This window comes from Rattus norvegicus, chromosome X, assembly GCF_036323735.1.
Source record: "Rattus norvegicus strain BN/NHsdMcwi chromosome X, GRCr8, whole genome shotgun sequence".
NCBI lineage: Eukaryota > Metazoa > Chordata > Mammalia > Rodentia > Muridae > Rattus > Rattus norvegicus.
In genome coordinates, this window is record NC_086039.1 from 106,618,032 (window position 1) to 106,643,009 (window position 24,978).

The window sequence follows — 24,978 nt, forward strand, 5'->3', positions numbered from 1 at the left end:
AGATCACAAAAGCTTACAAAGATGATTCCAGCGAGTTTCTACTCATAAAGGCAGAAGTGAGATGGGAGAGATGGCAAAAGGAAACAGAGTTGACCTGATTAGATTTGCTTTGAGGGCAGAATAATGATAAAATAAAATCAGAAACTGTGTGTGGAAGCTGGAAAGAGGAAGGGAATCAATTCATTCCTGGAGCTTCTGGAAGGGAAAATATCCTAGACAACACCTTGGTATTAATCCATTGAGCCTCATCCTAGAACCCTAATATCCATAACTATAGGATAACATATTTTTGTTAAAGTAATTGAGTTTGTGATGAGTTGCTGTACAGCAGCCGTAGGAAATACATACATTTTCTTTTGCTCATTCCTCTACAATTTACTTTCTACCTGCTCAGCAAAGTGAGTTTTACAGACTTGAATTAGCCAGTATGGTAACAACTAACCACATAAGACAAATGTGCATATAAAATGTGTGTGATCTGCTATCCATGTGAAATATGAAGGATCTTGTAAACTTTGCATATAAATGTCAAAAAGGTATTTTTTTTCATTTTAAATGTTGGCTTTATGTTATAAGAATATTTTTAATATATTAAGTAAATTAAAATCTAATTTTATGTTTCATTTTTATTTATTTTTTACTGTGGGTACTAGAACTGAAAGTAATTTATAAAATTTATGTTATATTTATATTACTCTGCACTAATATAACAGTTGAGTAGAGTGTTATTTCAGTATATCAAATCCTTTGATTTCATCCTACTATACCTGAAAATTAATTTGAACTATTTTCCTTGAACATATAATCTTTTTGAATCTTCCTTCTTCTGAAGCATGCCATAGAATTTTGCCTTTTTTGTTCTATTATGGTAGGCTAAAGTCCTTTTCAATGTTATTCAATAGGTTCAGGAGACCGTACATCCCACTCTATATCTGATTGAATCTTTACATTCTTCTGTGTTTTCCCCATTCTTAGCAGTATATTTCTATACTTCGTTGTGCTTCTCATAAATAATATGAGAAATTTATTTAAATTTTTTCTTTTGAAAATAATGGGTTTGGGGCTGGAGGATGGTTCATCAGTTAAGAACATTGGCTGCTCTTCCAGAACATCTGGGTTTGATTCCTAGTACCCAAGTGGCAGCTCAGAACATTATATAACTCTAGTTCTAGGTCACCTGGTGATACCTTCTGCCCTCTATGGGCACTACACACATATGGCACATACACTTTCATGCATGTACACCCATATACATAAAATAAAGTTAATATTTAACAAGTAATCAGCTCAGTGTCAGCTCTACATAAAACTATGACTTAGGACTATACAGGGCATACATATTTGGGGAAATATAAAAAATTGTAAAATGATCAAATGGAATATTGGATAAATAGGCAGATTGTAAATTATAATATACTAATTATACAAGAATTATAGTCTTAAAATAGAAACAAGCAAGACAAATTTATGTGTTATTTCAAAAATTCATAAAAGTGAGTGGGGGCAAATAAAGAGATGGATATATGAGTAGTTAAGTGGATAAGAAGGGGATAAATATGATCAAAAATGTATAAAATTAATAAAAGTATTTCAAAATAGAAAGGAGTGAGAAAAGGAAGGAAACAAATTAAAGGAAAAAAGAAAAGAAGAGAAAAAATAAAGCAATTTCTAGTATCCTAATTGAGTTTTGTCAACTGTACACAGTCTGAGGGCTCTGTGTAGAAGTAATCATGGCCAAGAACATTGGCCTTGGGAACATCTATGCTACCCCTGGGCAGGCTCAGATATAAAAGAAAGTCACTGAGCAAGACACGAGGAACAAGCCAGTAACTTCAGTTCCTTCAGTTCCTGCCTCTGGACTTCTGCCGTGGTTGTCTACTGTCTGCCCTTTATGAGCGACTGTTACCTCAGAGGAGAAATAAACCCTTCCCTCCAAAAGTTACTTTTGGTCATTGTTTTATCACAGCAACAGAAAACAAACAGGATATCTAAAATCTTCTGTTAAACCTTTGGGGATGAATAGCCCAATAGCGCATTGTTTTCGTAACATAGAACAACTTCTTTATTCGAAGCTATATTTCCATTTCTTCTTGTTAAACAGGTTGCCTGTGACTCATGTTTACATTTGTCTTCTCTAAAGCATATTTTCAGTTTCCACAGAGAAGGGACACATGGGACTAAGATGAAGAATGACAGAGAAAGATAAAATATGAATTGACATTACTGTGCTTTGAATGTTCCCTGTATTGTTTTAAAAAATTATTTATGTATTTTCTTTACATCACAATCCCAGTTTCCTCATCTCCTTCCAGTCCCCCCTCACACAGCCCCTCCTTGCATTCCCCCATCTCCTTCTCCTCTGAGAAAGGGGAGGGGCCCCTTGGTACCAAACCACCCTGGTAGCTCAAGTCATTGTAGGACTAAGCATATCTTCTTCCACTGAGGCCAAGTCAAGGCATCCCAGTTAGAGGAACAGGATCTGTCAACAAGCGACAGAGTCAGAAACAATCCCTGCTCCAGTTGTTGGGAACCTGCATGAAGATCAAGCTACCCATCTGCTAGATATGTGTAGAGGGCCTATGTCCAGCCCATGTGTTCTTTTAGTTTGGTGGTTCAGTTTCTGAGTGCTTCAAAAGTCCAGGTCATTTGGCTCTGTTGGTCTTCTAGTAGAGTCCTTAACCCCAATGGATCTCTTAATCTTTCCCCCAACTCTTCCAAAAGACTCCCTTAGCACCACCTGTGCTTAGACCTGGCTGTGGGTCTCTACATCTGTTATGGTCAGCTGCAGAGTGGACTGCTCAGAGGACAGTTATTCTAGAGTCCTGTCTACAGGCATAATGGAGTATCATTAATAGTGTCAGGTATTGGTGCTTGCCCATGGGATGGGTCTCAGGTTGGGCCAGTCCAGTCATTGTTTGACCATTCCCTCAATCTTGAGCCCATCTTTGTCCCTGCAGTTGCTGTAGGCAGTGCAAATTTTAGGTGAAAGTTTTATGGGCAAGTTGGTGTCCTTATCCATCTTCTGGTCTACCAGGAGTCCTGCCAGGCTACAAGATGTGGTCATTTCAGGCTCTGATGGGAGTCACAGATAGAGTCATTCTCATGGACTTGGAGGAGCCTCCCCCTTTCCTAGACTCTAGCAAGTACTAGAATTTCCCACCACCCCACAGCTGATCTCAGATTTCAATTCTCTCCTAGGCTTTCCCTACACTTGATACACACCCCCACTGTTCACCTCCTTATCCCCTCTCTACCCAGATCCCTCCCTCTGTACTATCCACTTCCCCCTTTCCTCCACATCCAATGTCTGTTTTATTTCTCCTTCTGAATGAAATTCAAGTATTTTCCCTTGGGCCCTCCTTATTTTGCTTCTTTGGGTCTGTGGGTAGCAGCATGAGTATCCTGTACTTTGTGACTGATATCAGCTTATAACTGAATATATACCATACATGTCCTTCTGGTTCTGGATTACCTCACTTAGCTTCATGCATTTGCCTAAAAGTTTCATGATGTCTTTGTTTTCGATTAGTAGTATTCCATTGTGTAAAGTTACAGCATTTTCTTTATCCAATCTTCAGTTGAAGGGCATCTGGGTTGTTCCCAGCATTTGGCTATTATGACTAAAGCTTTTATGAATAGAGTTGAGCAAGAATGGGATGGTGGGGCATCTTTCGGGTATCTGCCCAGATGTTGTGTAGCTGGGTCTTGAGATAAATCTACTTTCAATTTTCTGAGAAACCACCCAATTGATTTCCAGAGTTGTTACACAAGTTTGCTTTCCCAGTAGCAATGGAGGAGTTTTCCCATTGCTCTACATCCTTGCCAGCATGTGCTACCACTTAAGTATTTTATCTTAGTCATTCTGATGGCTGTAAGGTGGTATCTGAGAGACATTTTCATTTGCATTTCCCGGATGACAAAAAATGTTGAACATTTCCTTAAGCGTTTCTTGGAGTGTTTACAGAGGACATGGTAGAACTTGCTGTTGCTGGGTTTGCTCTCCTCTATTCTTATTATTGAAATTATTTCCCATTGTAAGATTATTAAGAGATGACAAGTGTAAGAGGATGTAAAAGATTATTAATGAGTAAGGCTCTTTATCACAGGAATGAGTTGATTATTGGCAGATCTGTGTCTCTAATAAAAGGGTAAGTCCAAGCCTTATCAAGTCCCTAATGAATGTATGCCCACTTACCTTTCTTTAAAAAAAAGACTTATTTATTTTTATTTTATGTATCTGGGTATTTTGCCTGTAAGTGTGTTTGTGTACCAGATGCATGCAGTGCCCACAGAGCCACAAAGAAATTGAAGGATCCCTTTAAATTACTTTTATAGAATGCTATAAAATGCCATGTGAGACCTAGAAAAGAATCTAGGTCCTCTGGAAGAGCAGCCAGTACTCTTAACTACTGAACCCTTTCCCCAAGCCCCACTTACCTTTCTCCTGATGTTGTAATACACCATAGAAAATCTTACCTGATGCTAATGCCACAATTTTGGAGTTATCAGCCTCTAGAATAGTGAGTCAAATAAATTTCTGTTACCTATAAATTTCAGTTTGTAACATTATGCTATAGGACTAAAAAATTGACTACAGCCGGGAAGTATTAAAAATAGCACAAGCAGACCAATAGGAAACAGTTTTAATATCTATTGGTAACTAGTCTCCTAGTAGTCGTATTTGTTACTATGAGTTTTACAGCATCCTAAGCCCCTCCCCAATCTATGCCTACCTTTTAATCAGCCCATCTCGGAAAGACCCAACACACAGTTCTGGAAAGTCATCATTGCTATGGCTTCTTATTCAGGAGGTGATGTTTTGTAGCCCTTCAGATCTTCTGTCTCCCACATTCATTTCTATCTCTATTCCCCAGTGTTCCTCTGAGCTATTGAGGGAATGAGATTATTGTCTTCATTAGGGCTAAGCATTCAACTTATTCTCAATAACCCCAAGAACTTTTTAAGTCAGTTAGCAACACATCTTATAGTCACAGATTGATAGATGTGTGAATGTCAGGTTGGAACGAGAGTATGATTTACTATGTGAAAATTGGTTGCTGGAAAAGACAAAGCTTGGAGAAATTTCGGACAGCCTCAAATCTTTTTGCAGTCATTCTGTGCATCCTGTCTTAGGGCCTTGTGCAATCCATCACATTCCAGTGAGTAGGTGCAGCGGTAAAAAGTATTTGTGCAATCTGTCATTTCCCCCTCCCTACTGCAGGTGAAGCTGTCCAGAGTTTCAAGTCCACTCAAGAATGTTAGTTTTTGCAACACCAAGTTAAAATATTATGTCCCTTAGTGTAATGTTCAACCACACACACACACACACATAATTGCTCCAAGGTTTCTGCATATATTTTTCCTAATGAGAAATGTAGTGTTTTTTTCCTGATAAAGTCTTAAATGACCTTAAAGTGAATTTTCCTACCTTCCTGTCTTTTCAACAATAGTTTCTGACGTAAAGTTAACCTTCTCATTAGCATTTTAATAGCTAAAAAAATCTATCTTCTACTTAGTAGTGAATTACAATCTGCATTTAAATGAGAAAGTTGTAAGGAAAGCAACATAAAAATTACTTACTTTAAAAAAAGTTGTTTTTCTGGCTTTTGTTATTGTGTTTTCCTTGTAGCATGACCTTTCCAGGTCTTTTTAAGAAGGCTTTTTGGAAAAAGAAAACTTTCTTTTTGAAGTTACTAAATTAATTCTTAAGAAACAGTTAACAGTATCAGTTCGCAAACTGGAGCATAAACAGTCTAATGTGGTATTAGAAAAATGCTATATAGGATATGATGATGTTCTCAGGATCAGGATGGATTTACTTATTTCAACTTCAAGAAAACAACATGTTAAGCCCTTTAGCTTCTCTGTGTTAATAATCCTTAGATGTTCATATAAATACAGATATATCAGGCAGGATAATTTTTGAGTAGAACTGTGTCATTGCTAGGTGATGATTCGTACTAAGTAAGCCACACGGAAGTCCTATCACATGGCAAATTACTATCTTCTGCTTCACTGGTCCCTTTGGCCCATGCACATACCATTTTATCTCTATCATGACACCCAAAAGTGCTTCCACCCCTGCCTCTCTCTCAACTCTACTCAGGCTTTTTCCTAGGAGACAGCTTAATTTGCATGTCTTTTATCATTTGCTAAATCTCCAGCCTTATCTAGTTCTTTAATTTTTCTGTACTTTAGTATCTGCTTCTGGAAAGGACCTAATGATAGGATTCTGATGAAGATAAAAGAGCCCAGTGTGACATGTATTTTGTCATAATTGCAAGGGATAGTTATAAGCTATTTTTTGAAATTGTGCTACAAATGTTTACTTAACCTATTTTCTAATCCCAGCCTTCTAAACCACTTGTGTTTATTAAAGCAATTCCTGAAGCATCCTCCTTCCACGTCCTTATTAGATTAAACGTGTCATTTCTACCTCAGTTTCATTTGTTTCACATCGTTATGAGGAAGACACTAACCGTATTAAAGCAAATACCTTTGATTAGTGCAATCCAAATTCTAAATATATCTTAAAATGCAGTAGGCCATCAAATGGTTTTCTTAAATAAGCCCTCTGTTTCCATCAAGCATCAACACCCAAGTCACTGTTTCTTAGGTGTTTGTTCTCGGTTTCCCACCCTAACCTAAGTCATGCTGTTTAACGTCCAACCTACAAGTTGTATCAGTGTTTTTCTTCTTTCTTCTACATTTAGTTCATTTCATTCACCATTAGCAAGTCTTCAGTGAGCACACACCACTATGCTAAGAAGTCAGAAGTAATGAGAGTTCTTAAGAAAGCGTTCATAGCCATGGGCTCCATCCATAACAAACAAGGAAAAATCCAGAAAATCACGAGCCACTACCACCTTTTTGATTGCTAATACAAACATTGCATTTGTGTGAGATTTATACAATACTATTATAAAATCCTGCAAGAAGTCCCCCAGCAACACGAATGGAGGCTGTCCCTAAATCTCCTGCCTCCCTGTCTGTAGATCTTATTCCCCTAAATGAGCCACCTTGTCTGACCTCAGTGGAAGAGGATGTGCCTAGTACTGCAGCCACTTGATGTGCCTACCCATGGGCTTGTGGGGGATGTCAATGGGGGATGTTACCAAGAGGTAGACTGGGGGAGGTGATCTGCCTGAGGGGGTACTGGGAAGGGCTCATATTAGGATGTAAAGTGAATAAATAAATAAATTTAATAAAGGTGAAAATTTAAAAAAAGAAAATCCCACAAAAAAGAGTACTTGTTCTGTTAACATTTGCTACATACTGCCACTAGTCATTTTTAGTTTTTTGTTCATTACCACAGGAGCTCTTTTCATGCCCCTTCAGGGCCTCATTAATACTATTTACCTAGTCTTTGTCTTGATTAGAAGCACAGATGTTTATCAGATATGCAGGTGTAGAAGAATAAAGGAAGGAAACTGGGATTTTATACCCAAGAATCTTAGAGTCTTTGATGGAGCAATGATTCAACAGCAAAGGGAGCTCATTTCTCCCGCAGAGAGTCTAGGTTGTTTCACAGAACCCATGTCATGAACCTCAAAACCACCTCTAAGTCCAGCTCAGGGGATTCAATAACTTCTTTTGGGTTCTGCTGTCACCTGTATGCACGTATTCTTATGTGTATATTTTTCTTAAATCCTTGAAATAGCTTGGAATCAGACAAGATTACCTACGCACGTGGATAAATAGCATTGATGTCAAATACCATTTTCTTTTCTCTTCCACTCCCTAAGTAGCCAGCCATATAGCTTATATGTTTTTATGTTTATTCCTCAGTTCAGTTTTTTATACCTAGAATACACTGTCTCTAGTTTTCCAGGACTAAACTAATAATGTCTTTTCATTGACATGTTCTCTGGTCATTGCCCACTGTGCAAATTTTTAGTATTTACACATGCCTCTCTTAACACAATTACACTGAGTAAAAATTTTGTCAGCCTTCCAGTTTTAATGTGAGCTTCAACCTGATCAAAGCATTAAATGATGCAAGCTCTTCTGAAACCGACAATAGTGTCTAGCAGTGTTATAGATATGCAGCACCTGGTTAATGGAAAAAGAATATATGGATCAACTGTTTAAAGAAAGCTAAAGCAAATATATGAATGATTATTAAATTATTTAGAAGGTTGTTATCTACCAAGTTGAAACCCTGTTTTTCTTGCTTAAAATTCTCCACACTTTAGTCAAACTCCTCTTTTGTTTTGGAAAGTTAGTATAAATTTGACTGTCCTTGAAATTGTTATCACTACTTGTTATGACAGGTTTCATAAGAATATAGCATAAATATTCATATGAAAACAATTGAAAATACATCATTTGAAACATAATGTAAATGTGCATATTTAATTATAACAGTTGTGTGTTAATTGAATAGTTTGAAAAATATTTAGTATAAGATAATTAACTTTTGAATAAAATGGGAGTATAGGACTTCATGCACTTAGTTAAATTTTCACTAATTATACTAGAATCTTTGAGATGATATCTGTTCAGTCATTCCATAGTAATCAATGGAATAACATGTAAGAAAGTTCATTCAAACAACTACCAAAGGAATTATCATAATACATAATTACTCAAACATACTGTTTTGCTAAAAGCCATGCTGAAAGAAGAAAATTTTGTTGTTTTGTGAAATTCGACTTATATTATTAACACACTACATCTGTAGAAATGTCAATAATATTCTTTGTTAAATCCACTGGGTATTCATTCAGATTTTCCTAGCTTTCTAAAAAAAATGGATGCATTGTGATAGAAACATCATTCAGTATAACAAGCATTTTACAGTCACCACATAATCAGTTACTTCAGTGTTTGTCTTCATTTTATATCTATGAAGGATGCCACAACTATTTACATAAGCCTCCTTCAAAGCCAGAATTCTACTGAATTGAGACTGGGGATGTTTTTGTAGTGTTCCAGAAATAGACTTGCATGCTACTATATTTTGAGCAAATGCTCCCAAACACATCCTCATGTGAAGGCAACAGATGTAAAGAAAAATGCTATATTTATTTCAAACCCAGAGAAAAATGCAAGTATCAGTGCAAGTGTGTGCCAATGATTATGCACATTCTTTTGCTGACAGCTTGGTGTACAAAGCTGCTGAAGTACAGAGTCAGCAAGTTTCACCCAGAGACAGCTCCACGTTGATAGAGAATATTTGAGTCAATAAATGAACTAGGGGTTTTCAGGTCAGTTACAGCTTTCAGCAGATGTTTCTTCACCTAACCATCTGCTTTTTTCTTACTTTGGGAGACAATCAGCATTGCTATAAAATGTTATTGTCAAGATATTCACTTCTCTTTTTAACTTCTTTGAAGCAAAATTGTTGTGGAGAGAAAAATTATAAAGGTCTTATTTTATATGTTTGTTATATGTTATATGTTTTAAATATTTGTTCAAAATATTTGCATTCTGGCTATCTAATTTTTATTATATTTTGCTTCATTTTTTAGAATTCCATATATGTTTTTATAGTGACATACAATTTTCCCCTCCATATTTTTTCCAAAATGTTTCCTCCCAAATATATGTGTTTTATTTTTGGTAGCCCATTAAGTTTAGTTGTTGCTGCCCTTATAAGCCTGTTGTTAGACCACCCAGCAAAGTGTGGGAAAACTACCAGTGACTTTATCTTCCATTAAAACAACAAAAAACATCAGAAACAAACAAACAAAATCCCCACATGATTCTGCCTTCCTCAGCATCTACCAACTGCTAATAGTTCCTCAGTAATCGTGGAGATTACTTCTCTATGCCAAAATGTTAGCTGTCTTGGTGTTATACGGATCTTGTGCATGCAACCATAGTTCCTGTGAGTTCATGAGTATGACAGCCCTCGTATACATATTTGAACATAATAGCAAATTAATAGAGTGTTTTGATGTCTTGGGTTAAAAATAATTAAAACGAGAAAAGTCTCAGGTTGTTTTTCCTTTTTACCTTTTTCTATTTTTGAGTGCCTCAAAAAATGTGAACTTCTAATTTTAGAGAGATTAACTTATTTAGTCATTTGCTCCACTGGTCCTCAAAACTGTCTATGTGTTATATACAAATTAAAAGCAGTTGTTAACAATATGATCAGAGTTAGATTCTGTTATAGCTTCAGTGCACTGGCCCCAGATCTATGTACTTGAAGGTTTTTCTATATTGTGGTGATACTAGGAGATGCGTTGGAACATTAAAAAATGGAAACTACTAAGTCCAGGAAACCTTCCCTCAAAAGTCAGCCAGATGTTTCTAATGTGACTCTTGGGTCCACAAGAGCAAGGTTCTTATAGGAATATTACTGACCATCGACCCCCTGGCATCCTGGTTTGAAGTAAGATCCTTCTTTTGCATACTCTTGCATGCTTTCTACCTGATATGAATTGACACAGTAAAGTAATGGCTGTTAGCTAGCCTGTGCTATGCCACTTGGACTTTGAGCATTTAAGGAAGGTGGCTCCATGAGAAGACCAGCAGTCTCAGCTGATCTGGACCCCAGAGATCTCTCAGACACTGAGCCACCAACCAGGCAGCATACAGGAACTGATAGGAGGTCCCCAACACATATACAGCAGAGGACTCCTGGGTCTGGGTTCAGTCAGAGAAGATGCACCTAACCCTCAAGAGACTTGAGGCCACAGGGAGTGGGGAGATCTGGTAGGGTGAGGGTGGGGGTGGGGACATTCTATTGTAGATGTGGGGTGGGAGAGGTATGTGATAGGAGAGGTTGTGACCAGACCCAGAGAGAAGAAGACTGGACTGTAAAAAAGGATTAAAGAATAAAAAAAAGGAAAATATGAGATAAATGAACTTCCCTTCTCTATAAAATAAACCTGTGCTGGGTATTTCACTACAGCAATGAAAGCTAATACAAGTCTCTATTCTGAAATTTCTATTTTATAGACCTGTACGTACTTACAGAGTATTAACAGTGATTTTTTTGATTCATCATTCCAGGGTTACTAAGCTAATACAACCCTTTGACTGTTAACCAATTCCTTAATGTGGTCATTCGATAAACCAAGGCAGGCCATTCTATCTGTACAAAACTTTACTTAAAAGTTCTTTAAAATCTATTTTTAATGATTTACATGTGAGGTTGTGGCTATTATGTGTGCAGATGCCCAGAAAGGCCAGAAATTGACATTAGATCACCTTGGACAGGTGGTTGTGAACTGTCTGATATACATTCTGGGAACTTATGTTCCTGAATTTGTGTCCTCTAGATGAACAACAACCACTCTTAAACACCAGTCCCACATTGAAAGTTCTTTTGTATTAAACCAAAGCTCCAGAACTACCCCCCAATAATATACATTCAGCAATCTCATAGGAAACATTGCACATTTACACATATACTTGATCCATCTACAATTCCTTCTTTTGCTTGCTTCAAGACCAAAGGAGTGCACAGAACATGCAACATACTTGTAATGCAAAGCTGCATTCATATCACAAATATAAAATCAGCGTTATTTCCTTACTTCTCAGGCATGTTGCATGAGACAGTCCTTTCACTAATGACTTCCTATAAGTTACGTCACTGTTAAGTATTCAACATGAAAAGTGTTTTAAATCACTGATAGCAAATTTCACTCAATATCTGGATTTTTGAGAAATGGCCCATTAGCCTGTTATCAATGTCTCAGCCAAGCTGAGCCACTGCCCCAGGCTTCTGCTGGACAGAAAGGGCACCATCTACTGACAGGCAGATATGGCTCAGAAATCCTTGCCAAAATAGTACAATTGAGGAAAAGAGCAGTGCATGATTGGTATTGGCAGGAGAAATGGGATCTGACAGAGCATTTAAATTGAAACTGGGGAAAAACATCTGGGAGCAAGTCTGGTAACCATTGAACAGGAGGACTACGAAGTGACAAGCTGCTTCTTCCCACCTCATTTTCCCTTCCAGTAAGCTTATCTCTTGCTTAACTGTGTTCACAGCACTGTCATGCCTCGTGATACTTTGGGACACCACCCAGGGGTGTCCTATTTTAGTGACCAGCTGGGTGTGGAGAGATATGCTGTTTACTCTGTGTCTCTTTCCAACTGAGCCACCAGAACAGGGTCAGACTTGAAATAAATCCAGGGCAGCGAATAGTCTGCCCTGACAGATAAACTGGAGTCCTCAGTTCCAGAGTTCAGCCAGCCTGGCTGTGAGAAATTTAAACTTCAGCTTGTTCCAGAGAAATGTCACAACCCAGAGCCCTAACTGAGGACAACAATATGACTCACCCCAGCCCTCTCCCCCCCTCCCCTGCTGTCCCAGCATGGGGTTTAGTGTGAAGGTGAATTTCTAGGTTCAAGTCCTAACAACTCTTTGTGCAGAATAATACCAGGGAGGTAGATGTCCATTCTTTTCTTAAGTACATGGCAGACCCATGACAAAGACACACAGCAGAAGAAAAGTGAAAAACTGGTGAGAGTGGGGAAGAATAAAGAAAAGGGAAATTGAGGATATAGGAAATGGAAGGAATTTAATTTAGAAGAGTGGCTGCCTCCCCTCTAGGAATTGTCAGAACTGCAGCTGCACTCTTAACTATTTTTTCCTGTCCTTAAGCAGACTTCTATGGATAAGTTTCAAGAAGTTTGAAAAGAAATGTCACTAAACAGCTTTTTGCTTCCATGGGACTATCCTTACCTCCGTTTTTCTTTTGCTATTTTGTGAGCGGGCCCATTATCTAGAGGAACGGCAGCTGACAGAGCCGGACTGACCTTGTCTCCTCCAAACCCTAATTATTCTCATGGGAACGACATTTTGAATTTATTATGTCAGGGAGAGGAAAACAAGAATGAAAGTTTGCTGCCTGTGATCATCAATAATGTTCAGGACATAATTTAGATCATTTCAATAAAGCATGCTAAAAAAGATAGATTGGGAGGGTGCTAGAGATGAAACTAATAGAGAAGGGGTGAAATAGGAAAATAGGGGAGGTGTGTGAATTATAAAAGTTTATATGTGTGTTTGTGAATGCATGTATATATGATTGAATATGAGAAAACAATTGAACTGAAAGAAAAATCTTGGGTTGTTTTTCTTTTCTTTTTTTCTTTTTCTTTTTTAAACTTGAGTGCGTCAAAAAAAGAATTTTTAATTTTAGAGAGATCAATTTATTTAGTCATTTGCTCCACTGATCCTCAAACATGTCTCTGTGTTATATATAAATTAAAAGCAGTTGTTGATAATAGGATTAGTGTTAGACACTATTGTAATTTCAGCACCCCAGCCCCAGATCTATGTACTTGGAGGTTTTTCCACCTGGTAGTGGTAATAGGAGATGCTTTGAAACCTTAATAAAATGAAGACAAAAATATAATGCATCTCCCCAAAACCATAGACAGGGATTCCAATGCTAAGCAAGAGAAACCTTTACATTCGTTGGTGCAGGAAACTCAGTAGACTCCTCAAATGATGTGGTCTATTGCCATTGCGCTTGGTTGAATTGTAGAAGTTATTATAACTAAGGCCCAAAGAGCATCAAGAAAGGGGGAGAGGGGTGTGGAAAGACCATAAGAGACAGAGGACCAGGAAGTCTACAGTGAGACTGAAGGGACAGGAAAGCTGCATTACTCAACAAGACTTGACTGGTGATTTACATCAATAGACATGCTAGAGCTGAAGGTAGAAATCTCACGGGGCCTCAACCCCAAACAAAGGAAGCCTCAATGCCCCAGCCCCAGATCTATGTAGCTTCAGAAAACTAAGGACTGGTTACAAAGAAGGAATTCGTTGTCCCAGAGATGACGCTATTAGATAGCCCCTAATAGGCTATCTAATTCCAAGGGGTTAGCCCTGAAATCATATAAACCACAGTAAATGGAGCCATCAGGTTGTATTTGGATATAGATGCATTTGGGAAGAAATGTGGGAGGGCCTAGAATGGGTTGGAGGAAGGAAAGGGAATATGAAAGAATAGTGTAGTTATATTTCAATTATATTTTGAAAGGGAGCAGCAACAAAACCATAACTAAATCAAAAATCCCCTCCCAAGACAATCAGCCAAGAGGTCTCTACTCCGTTTCTCTCAGTAACAGTACTAGCAAAGGCTATGAGCATCTTGTTTATTGTTCTGTTTCATTTTTATCTACAGAATGTATGTGGGCCTTCCAGTAGACTGGAAGATCAGTCAGGACAGGGGTTATTGTTACTTACTGTTTTCTCTTTAATGACCTAAAAGAGCCCCTGGGTATAGCAGATACTCAAGAAAATATAATGAATGAAAGGCTAGTAAAACCCCAGGAGCAGCCAGACAACTCTTAAGAAAGACAGAAACCAGTAGTGTTTAAACCTCAGTGTCATTTGATGCCTTCATACCTCCTCACCTTCCCAGTCTGTTCTTCCTCAGTCTTTGAATTCCTTTCATATACTGTGTTCTACCTACCCCCTTCCTCAGGGAATTACAAGCTCTGCAACATTCCTTTTACCTGAGTTGTTCTCTCATGGCCTAGTAACCTCTTATGTTGGAGGTCTCTGTCAAATGAATAGCTAAGTAAGAACTGCTGGACGATTACATCTAGTTGCACCAAACTAATCTACACAGACTCACTCCTCTATTTTTCTTTCATAATACAGTGCATTTTTCTCCAAACATGCTGCGTCTGATAGTCTGTAATTATCTATTCACGTCTTTATTATTTGTGCTCCAGTGTGATGTCCACAAAGACTAAGATTCTGCCTTTTTCTTTCAGTTGGTATCCCCACACAATAAATACCATCTTTGGTACAGAACTAACAACCGACTACTCACTGATTGCACAGTGAAAGTTAAATGATTTAATTGCCAATGTTCTTTCCTAAACTCTCACCTCCAAGCCTGATATGCTTATTAGGTTGTTTCTTTTACCTTGTCCTCTTAACCCAGACTAGAGGAAACCTTGAATTAGAAAGGCCTGGATAACCCCAGTCACACTAGGGTGATCCAAACTGAAGATTACAAAATTATGTATTTTTAAAGGAGAAGAAACACCTTTAGCTTTATTTGTTATCCTTAAAATTATTTCTGTGAAAAAGTGGATTTCCTTATAAATACATTACTCTTGCAACAGCAAAAACACCTTTAAAAAAATCACAAATAGCTAATTCCCTCGTGGGTGCCACAGTGTCCTTTAGGAATATGGTTGGTTAGACCTAGTGATACATTTGAATTGAGTCACCTTGGGTTAGTTGTTATCTAAGCTCCAGGCTTTCTCTTATTGTGTTTAGAGGAATGACTTTTGCAGGCTCCTGCTATGGCCTGACTTTTCAACCTTTTCCCCAACTCTGCGGCACTCAACAGCTGTTGTCTCTGCCTCTGAGTGAGGCATAAGTCCAATGAGGGTGAAGGGGCTCTATAACTAGCTGGTTAGAGGTAGTTTTTCCAAATGTAGCCACCTCCAGAGCTTTTTATTTACTTTAGAATGTGTCTCATTGACTTTATATCCACTTAGCATTACATCTCTCAACTTTGTGGAGTCCTGTTTATAAATGCAACAGGTCTATATGCAGACATTGCTGATTCTACCTTCTGTCAAAAGTCCTTAGGTTCTGTAGGTGTTTAATTGAACTGAATCAAACCTAAAAGTTTATTGAAATAATTACCATAATAAATCCTCCAAGATATGTTTTATTAGGAATAAATTGTCTTTATTTTTTAACTTGTTTATTTTGAGACAAGGTTGCATTCTGTAGCCCAGACTGGCTTGAGAATTACTATGTAACCCAGACTAGCCTTGACCTCAGGGCAATTCTCTGACCTCCGAGTCCTGAGTTCTATAAGTGAGGTCTAAGCTGCCATTCCTGACACATTGATGGCATTGACATTTTGAGAACTTCATTCGTGTGGGCCACATATGAAGATGATGAGAATTTTTTATGGCCTAAGCCTCAAGCACTAACAACTTGTCCCATGTCAGGACAATAAAGGAACATATACCAAGTCTGCAACTGAGTTTTTGTTTAAGTTACTATTTAAAATAATATACATTCAAAATTATCAGAAGTAGTTGTTGGAGGTTGGGAACATTCCACAAAAGGTCTGACTTAAAATATTGAAAATTGCATCTTAGAAAGGTAAAATGAAATGAAGACTTATAAAGAAAAGATTTTTCTGCAACAAAACAAAATACAATGGATTCATCTAATGATATGGGGAGCCCATCAGAGATGACCACTCAGACACAATTTTTAGCCAATTGAAAGTCTTATTCCTGCACATTGGGATTACACTCAGAACCTAAGTATAGCACCAAATATCCAGAACATGGGATATATGAAGGCAAAAAACGCAACCTGCCATCTTGCTCTGAATTTTGCGGGGTGGAGAGTGGTTCACAAAGGTAAGCAATTTAACAGAAGCTAAGATAAGCAGTTAGCTGGAAGGAGGATTCAACACAAGCATGAAGTTTAACAGGAAGCTACAATAATCCATTAACTGGAAGGGGGTTGTATAAGCAAGCAGTTTAACAGAAGCTAAGTGAAGTTAGCTTGACCTCAGGTTCCTAGAATAGAGTTGGGTAAATTTCCATGGGATTCTCCCTCAAGGAGATCAAATTCTAGTTAAACCTGAAGTAGCCTCAACAAGAGTACAAGTTTGAGAAACGTCTGCACTGTCTTGTACCATCATATTATTAGTATATAGATTTCTCCATTTTTCAGAAAGTAGCATAAAAATAAATGAATCAGTTATAACTGAGAGAAAAATTCTCCAAGCATAAAACATATGTTCTACTTCAAATTAATCATGTTTTTATGAACCCTTAACATTTCTTACATGTTAACAATAGTTTATAAGTTATAAAAATTGCCTAGAAACAGACTCCAGGGACACAGATAAATATGATAATGTGCCTCGTTTTGGAGCTGAACTTCATCAAATCTCAGATATATTCTAATTTACAGGTTGAGATTTTGCTAACCAATGCCTTTTTCTTTGACAATCTCAGAATCCATTTCCTTACGAGTCCCTGGTAACATCCAGATCTGGATGACTCAGCTAGGTCTCTAGGGGTCATCAGATTCTACCACCCACATCCATCTCCTGTTGCAATGAGAGGAATCTTTGCCTTTTTTTTTCATTTAGCAAGTGAAAAGCAATCAATAGTGCTTTCAATTTTCAACATATGTAGTTGAGAGACAACACAGAAAGAGTTTTAAGTAGAGTTGCAAGTTTTAAGTCAGTATTAAGTATGTATTATATTTGTTTCTTGTATTAATATGAGTACCTGAAGGATATGTATTTCTCATAGAATTAGCCATTTATGCTGTTCAGCCCTACTTTCTGAATTCCAAGATCACCACCCTTTATATAAAATAAGTGCATAAAAATCAGTTGTCTTGAGAACTTCAACCTAATTGAGAGACTTGAAAATTAGGCAATTTGTGCTTGATTTTTAATTGCTTCCTTAAAACTGAAAAAAAGGCAGAGAGCCCGTGGGCAGCACCCCGAGAGCAAACTTGAGCCTCGGGACCACAGGTAAGACCAACTTGTCTGCTGCAAGAGAGCTGCCTGGTGAGATCAGGACACACAGAGGCAGAGTTCATCTAGGACCGGACATGTCCTGTGTTTGCCGGAGGTCCCACGCCCGCGGATCCCAGCCAGCAGCAGCTCTCTGCTCCCAGACCCCTTGGGAAAGAGGCCTCACCGCCTGGTCAGGCGGGCACTCCTGAGGCTGCAGAGCGGAAGAGACCACCAACACTGCCCACCCCTGCCCACATCCCTGGCCCAAGAGGAAACTGTATAAGGCCTCTGGGCTCCCGTGGGGGAGGGCCCAGGAGCGGCAGGACCCCTGCCTGAGACACCGCCTGAACCTGAAGGAAACAGACCAGATAAACAGTTCTCTGCACCCAAATCCCATGGGAGGGAGAGCTAAACCTTCAGAGAGGCAGACAAGCCTGGGAAACCAGAAGAGACTGCCCTCTGTGCACACATCTCGGACGCCAGAGGAAAACACCAAAGGCAATCTGGAACCCTGGTGCACTGAAGCTCCCGGAAGGGGCGGCACAGGTCTTCCTGGTTGCTGCCGCTGCAGAGAGCCCGTGGGCAGCACCCCATGAGCGAACTTGAGCCTCGGGACCACAGGTAAGACCAACTTTTCTGCTGCAAGAAAGCTGCCTGGTGAACTCAAGACACAGGCCCACAGGAACAGCTGAAGACCTGTAGAGAGGAAAAACTACACGCCCTAAAACAGAACACTCTGTCGCCATAACTGACTGAAAGAGAGGAAAAGAGGTCTACAGCACTCCTGACACACAGGCTTATAGGACAGTCTAGCCACTGTCAGAAATAGCAGAACAAAGTAACACTAGAGATAATCTGATGGCGAGAGGCAAGCGCAGGAACACAAGCAACAGAAACCAAGACTACATGGCATCATCGGAGCCCAATTCTCCCACCAAAACAAACATGGAATATCCAAACACACAAGAAAAGCAAGATCTAGTTTCAAAATCATATTTGATCATGATGCTGGAGGACTTCAAGAAAGACGTGAAGAACTCCCTTAGGGAAACACAGGAAAACATTAATAAACAAGTAGAAGCCTACAGAGAGGAATCGCAAAAATCCCTGAAAGAATTCCAGGAAAACACAATCAAACAGTTGAAGGAATTAAAAATGGAAATAGAAGCAATCAAAAAGAACACATGGAAACAACCCTGGATATAGAAAACCAAAAGAAGAGAAAAGGAGCTGTAGATACAAACTTCACCAACAGAATACAAGAGATGGAAGAGAGAATCTCAGGAGCAGAAGATTCCATAGAAATCATTGACTCAACTGTCAAAGATAATGTAAAGCGGAAAAAGCTACTGGTCCAAAACATACAGGAAATCCAGGACTCAATGAGAAGATCAAACCTAAGGATAATAGGTATAGAAGAGAGTGAAGACTCCCAGGTCAAAGGACCAGTAAATATCTTCAGCAAAATCATAGAAGAAAACTTCCCTAACCTAAAAAAAGAGATACCCATAGGCATACAAGAATCCTACAGAACTCCAAATAGATTGGACCAGAAAAGAAACACCTCCCGTCACATAATAGTCAAAACACCAAACACACAAAATAAAGAAAGAATATTAAAAGCAGTAAGGGAAAAAGGTCAAGTAACATATAAAGGCAGACCTATCAGAATCACACGAGACTTCTCGCCAGAAACTATGAAGGCCAGAAGATCCTGGACTGATGTCATACAGACCCTAAGAGAACACAAATGCAAGCCCAGGTTACTGTATCCTGCAAAACTCTCAATTAACATAGATGGAGAAACCAAGATATTCCATGACAAAACCAAATTTACACAATATCTTTCTACAAATCCAGCACTACAAAGGATAATAAATGGTAAAGCCCAACATAAGGAGGCAAGCTATACCCTAGAACAAGCAAGAAACTAATCGTCTTGGCAACAAAACAAAGAGAATGAAAGCACACAAACATAACCTCACATCCAAATATGAATATAACAGGAAGCAATAATCACTATTCCTTAATATCTCTCAACATCAATGGCCTCAACTCCCCAATAAAAAGACATAGATTAACAAACTGGATACGCAACGAGGACCCTGCATTCTGCTGCCTACAGGAAACACACCTCAGAGACAAAGACAGACATTACCTCAGAATGAAAGGCTGGAAAACAATTTTCCAAGCAAATGGTCAGAAGAATCAAGCTGGAGTAGCCATTCTAATATCAAATAAAATCAATTTTCAACTAAAAGTCATCAAAAAAGATAAGGAAGGACACTTCATATTCATCAAAGGAAAAATCCATCAAGATGAACTCTCCATCCTAAATATCTATGCCCCAAATACAAAGGCACCTACATATGTAAAAGAAACCTTACTAAAGCTCAAAACACACATTGCACCTCACACAATAATAGTGGGAGATTTCAACACCCCACTCTCATCAATGGACAGATCATGGAAACAGAAATTAAACAGAGATGTAGACAGACTAAGAGAAGTCATGAGCCAAATGGACTTAATGGATATTTATAGAACATTCTATCCTAAAGCAAAAGGATATACCTTCTTCTCAGCTCCTCATGGTACTTTCTCCAAAATTGACCATATAATTGGTCAAAAAACGGGCCTCAACAGGTACAGAAAGATAAAAATAATCCCATGCGTGCAATGGGACCACCACGGCCTAAAACTGGTCTTCAATAACAATCAAGGAAGAATGCCCACATATACTTGGAAATTGAACAATGCTCTACTCAATGATAACCTGTCAAGGAAGAAATAAAGAAAGAAATTAAAAACTTTTTAGAATTTAATGAAAATGAAGGTACAACATACCCAAACTTATGGGACACAATAAAAGCTGTGCTAAGAGGAAAACTCATAGCGCTGAGTGCCTGCAGAAAGAAACAGGAAAGAGCATATGTCAGCAGCTTGACAGCACACCTAAAAGCTCTAGAACAAAAAGAAGCAAATACACCCAGGAGGAGTAGAAGGCAGGAAATAATCAAACTCAGAGCAGAAATCAACCAAGTAGAAACGAAAAGGACCATAGAAAGAATCAACAGAACCAAAAGTTGGTTCTTTGAGAAAATAAACAAGATAGATAAACCCTTAGCCAGACTAATGAGAGGACACAGAGAGTGCGTCCAAATTAACAAAATCAGAAATGAAAAGGGAGACATAACAACAGATTCAGAGGAAATTCAAAAAATCATCAGATCTTACTATAAAAGCCTATATTCAACAAAACTTGAAAATCTTCAGGAAATGGACAATTTCCTAGACAGATACCAGGTACCAAAGTTAAATCAGGAACAGATAAACCAGTTAAACAACCCCATAACTCCTAAGGAAATAGAAGCAGTCATTAAAGGTCTCCCAACCAAAAAGAGCCCAGGTCCAGACGGGTTTAGTGCAGAATTCTATCAAACCTTCAAAGAAGACCTCATACCAATATTATCCAAACTATTCCACAAAATTGAAACAGATGGATCACTACCGAATACCTTCTACGAAGCCACAATTACTCTTATACCTAAACCACACAAAGACACAACAAAGAAAGAGAACTTCAGACCAATTTCCCTTATGAATATCGATGCAAAAATACTCAACAAAATTCTGGCAAACCGAATCCAAGAGCACATCAAAACAATCATCCACCATGACCAAGTAGGCTTCATCCCAGGCATGCAGGGATGGTTTAATATACGAAAAACCATCAACGTGATCCATTATATAAACAAACTGAAAGAACAGAACCACATGATCATTTCATTAGACGCTGAGAAAGCATTTGACAAAATTCAACACCCCTTCATGATAAAAGTCCTGGAAAGAATAGGAATTCAAGGCCCATACCTGAACATAGTAAAAGTCAAATACAGCAAACCAGTTGCTAACATTAAACTAAATGGAGAGAAATTTGAAGCAATCCCACTAAAATCAGGGACTAGACAAGGCTGCCCACTCTCTCCCTACTTATTCAATATAGTTCTTGAAGTTCTAGCCAGAGCAATCAGACAACAAAAGGAGATCAAAGGGATACAGATCGGAAAAGAAGATGTCAAAATATCACTATTTGCAGATGACATGATAGTATATTTAAGTGATCACAAAAGTTCCACCAGAGAACTACTAAAGCTGATAAACAACTTCAGCAAAGTGGCTGGGTATAAAATTAACTCAAATAAATCAGTTGCCTTCCTCTATACAAAAGAGAAACAAGCCGAGAAAGAAATTAGGGAAACGACACCCTTCATAATAGACCCAAATAATATAAAGTACCTCGGTGTGACTTTAACAAAGCAAGTAAAAGATCTGTACAATAAGAACTTCAAGACACTGAAGAAGGAAATTGAAGAAGACCTCAGAAGATGGAAAGATCTCCCATGCTCATGGATTGGCAGGATTAATATAGTAAAAATGGCCATTTTACCAAAAGCAATCTACAGATTCATTGCAATCCCCATCAAAATACCAATCCAATTCTTCAAAGAGTTAGACAGAACAATTTGCAAATTCATCTGGAATAACAAAAAACCCAGGATAGCTAAAGCTATCCTCAACAATAAAAGGACTTCAGGGGGAATCACTATCCCTGAACTCAAGCAGTATTACAGAGCAATAGTGATAAAAACTGCATGGTATTGGTACAGAGACAGACAGATAGACCAATGGAATAGAATTGAAGACCCAGAAATGAACCCACACACCTATGGTCACTTGATTTTTGACAAAGGAGCCAAAACCATCCAATGGAAAAAAGATAGCATTTTCAGCAAATGGTGCTGGTTCAACTGCAGGTCAACATGTAGAAGAATGCAGATCGATCCATGCTTATCACCCTGTACAAAGCTTAAGTCCAAGTGGATCAAGGACCTCCACATCAAACCAGACACACTCAAACTAATAGAAGAAAAACTAGGGAAGCATCTGGAACACATGGGCACTGGAAAAAATTTCCTAAACAAAATGACAATGGCTTATGCTCTAAGATCAAGAATCGACAAATGGGATCTCATAAAACTGCAAAGCTTCTGTAAGGCAAAGGACACTGTGGTTAGGACAAAACGGCTACCAACAGATTGGGAAAAGATCTTTACCAATCCTACAACAGATAGAGGCCTTATATCCAAAATATACAAAGAACTCAAGAACTTAGACCGCAGGGAAACAAATAACCCTATTAAAAAATGGGGTTCAGAGCTAAACAAAGAATTCACAGCTGAGGAATGCCAAATGGCTGAGAAACACCTAAAGAAATGTTCAACATCTTTAGTCATAAGGGAAATGCAAATCAAAACAACCCTGAGATTTCACCTCTCACCAGTGAGAATGGCTATGATCAAAAACTCAGGGGACAACAGATGCTGGCGAGGATGTGGAGGAAGAGGAATACTCCTCCATTGTTGGTGGGATTGCAAACTGGTACAACCATTCTGGAAATCAGTCTGGAGGATCCTCAGAAAATTGGACATTGAACTGCCTCAGGATCCAGCTATACCTCTCTTGGGCATATACCCAAAAGATGCCCCAACATATAAAAAAGACACGTGCTCCACTATGTTCATTGCAGCCTTATTTATAATAGCCAGAAGCTGGAAAGAACCCAGATGCCCTTCAACAGAGGAATGGATACAGAAAATGTGGTACATCTACACCATGGAATATTACTCAGCTATCAAAAACAACGACTTTATGAAATTCGTAGGCAAATGGTTGGAACTGGAAAACATCATCCTGAGTGAGCTAACCCAATCACAGAAAGACATACATGGTATGCACTCATTGATAAGTGGCTATTAGCCCAGATGCTTGAATTACCCTAGATGCCTAGAACAAATGAAACTCAAGACAGATGATCAAAATGTGAATGCTTCACTCCTTCTTTAAAAGGGGAACGAGAATACCCTTGGCAGGGAAGAGAGAGGCAAAGATTAAAACAGAGACTGAAGGAACACCCATTCAGAGCCTGCCCCACATGTGGCCCATACATATACAGCAACCCAATTAGACAAGATGGATGAAGCAAAGAAGTGCAGGCCGACAGGAGCTGGATGTAGATCGCTCCTGAGGGACACAGCCAGAATACAGCAAATACAGAGGCGAATGCCAGCAGCAAACCACTGAACTGAGAATAGGACCCCCGTTGAAGGAATCAGAGAAAGAACTGGAAGATCTTGAAGGGGCTCGAGACCCCATATGTACAACAATGCTAAGCAACCAGAGCTTCCAGGGACTAAGCCACTACCTAAAGACTATACATGGACTGACCCTGGACTCTGACCTCATAGGTAGCAATGAATATCCTAGTAAGAGCACCAGTGGATGGAGAAGCCCTGGGTCCTGCTAAGACTGAACCCCCAGTGAACTAGACTGGTGGGGGGAGGGCGGCAATGGGGGGAGGGTCGGGAGGGGAACACCCATAAGGAAGGGGAGGGGGGAGGGGGATGTTTGCCCGGATACCGGGAAAGGGAATAACACTCGAAATGTATATAAGAAATACTCAAGTTAATAAAAAAAAAAACTGAAAAAAATCTATGATTTTTATCTCCTAGAAGTCTGTTGAATTAGAAAGAAGACATGTTCTGCTAGAAAGACAGAAATGCCAGAGCACCCACAAATATCTTGATCTAAAATGAGCACCATTTCAGGCTTAACTGAAGAAAGTTTAAGAGTATAAAAATATGATTTAATGAGAATCCCCTGATGTTATACTAAATCTTACTTCAAAGCTGTTTAAAACAATGTTTCTATAAACTATTTGAAAATTTCATACAATGAATATTGATCATATTACCCATTCCCCTATCTATACCTCCCTTTCTTTCTCTCTATCTCTCTCCCCTTTTTCCAGTGTATGTGTGTGCATACGTGCAGGTGTGCATGCATGCATTCATGTGTGTGTGTGTTTGTGTAGGATTGTGTGTATGGGTGAATGTATGTATGTAAGTCAGAGGATGATTTTGTAGACTTGATCTTTTTCCTTCTACGAGGGTCCCAGAAATCAAACTTAGGTCCTCAGGGTTGTCAAGAAGTACCTTTATCTGAAACACCTTGCAGTTCCAAATTTTTTTTGCACAAAGAATGCACAAAGATGCATATTATAATACACAGATTCTAAATAAGAATTGGGTGGGAGAAATTAATACATTGATTAAAATCATAAAAGTTGAATTTAAAGTATTAAAGAGATTCATTGACCCTCAACCCAGGAAGAATACAACATTTATGAGATTAAAAATGGACTTTCTGTTAGATGGCCATAAGAATACCATGTCTATATACAGTCAATGTGACAAATTAAATATATGGCAGACATTGTTCATTATTGTTTAATTTGGTGATACAAACAGTACCTTTCCAAAATGCTACATGCTTTGTAATCAACTGTTTTACTTGATATGTATGGATAGTCCCAGGTATCAGTATTTTAACAAGAGGTGCAGGATTCTAAAGCTAGCTAAGCTCAGATTACTTTTTCCTATGTTTTAAAGTCTTGTTTAATCTAAAACAAGAGTTA

The 24,978-nt window shown here is 38.5% G+C and overlaps 1 protein-coding gene across 4 annotated transcripts in view; it reads left to right on the plus strand.

Moving 5' to 3' along the window:
- Nucleotides 1–24,978, plus strand: part of Il1rapl2 (interleukin 1 receptor accessory protein-like 2) — a 1,532,967-nt gene that overhangs the window by 1,070,629 nt on the left and 437,360 nt on the right.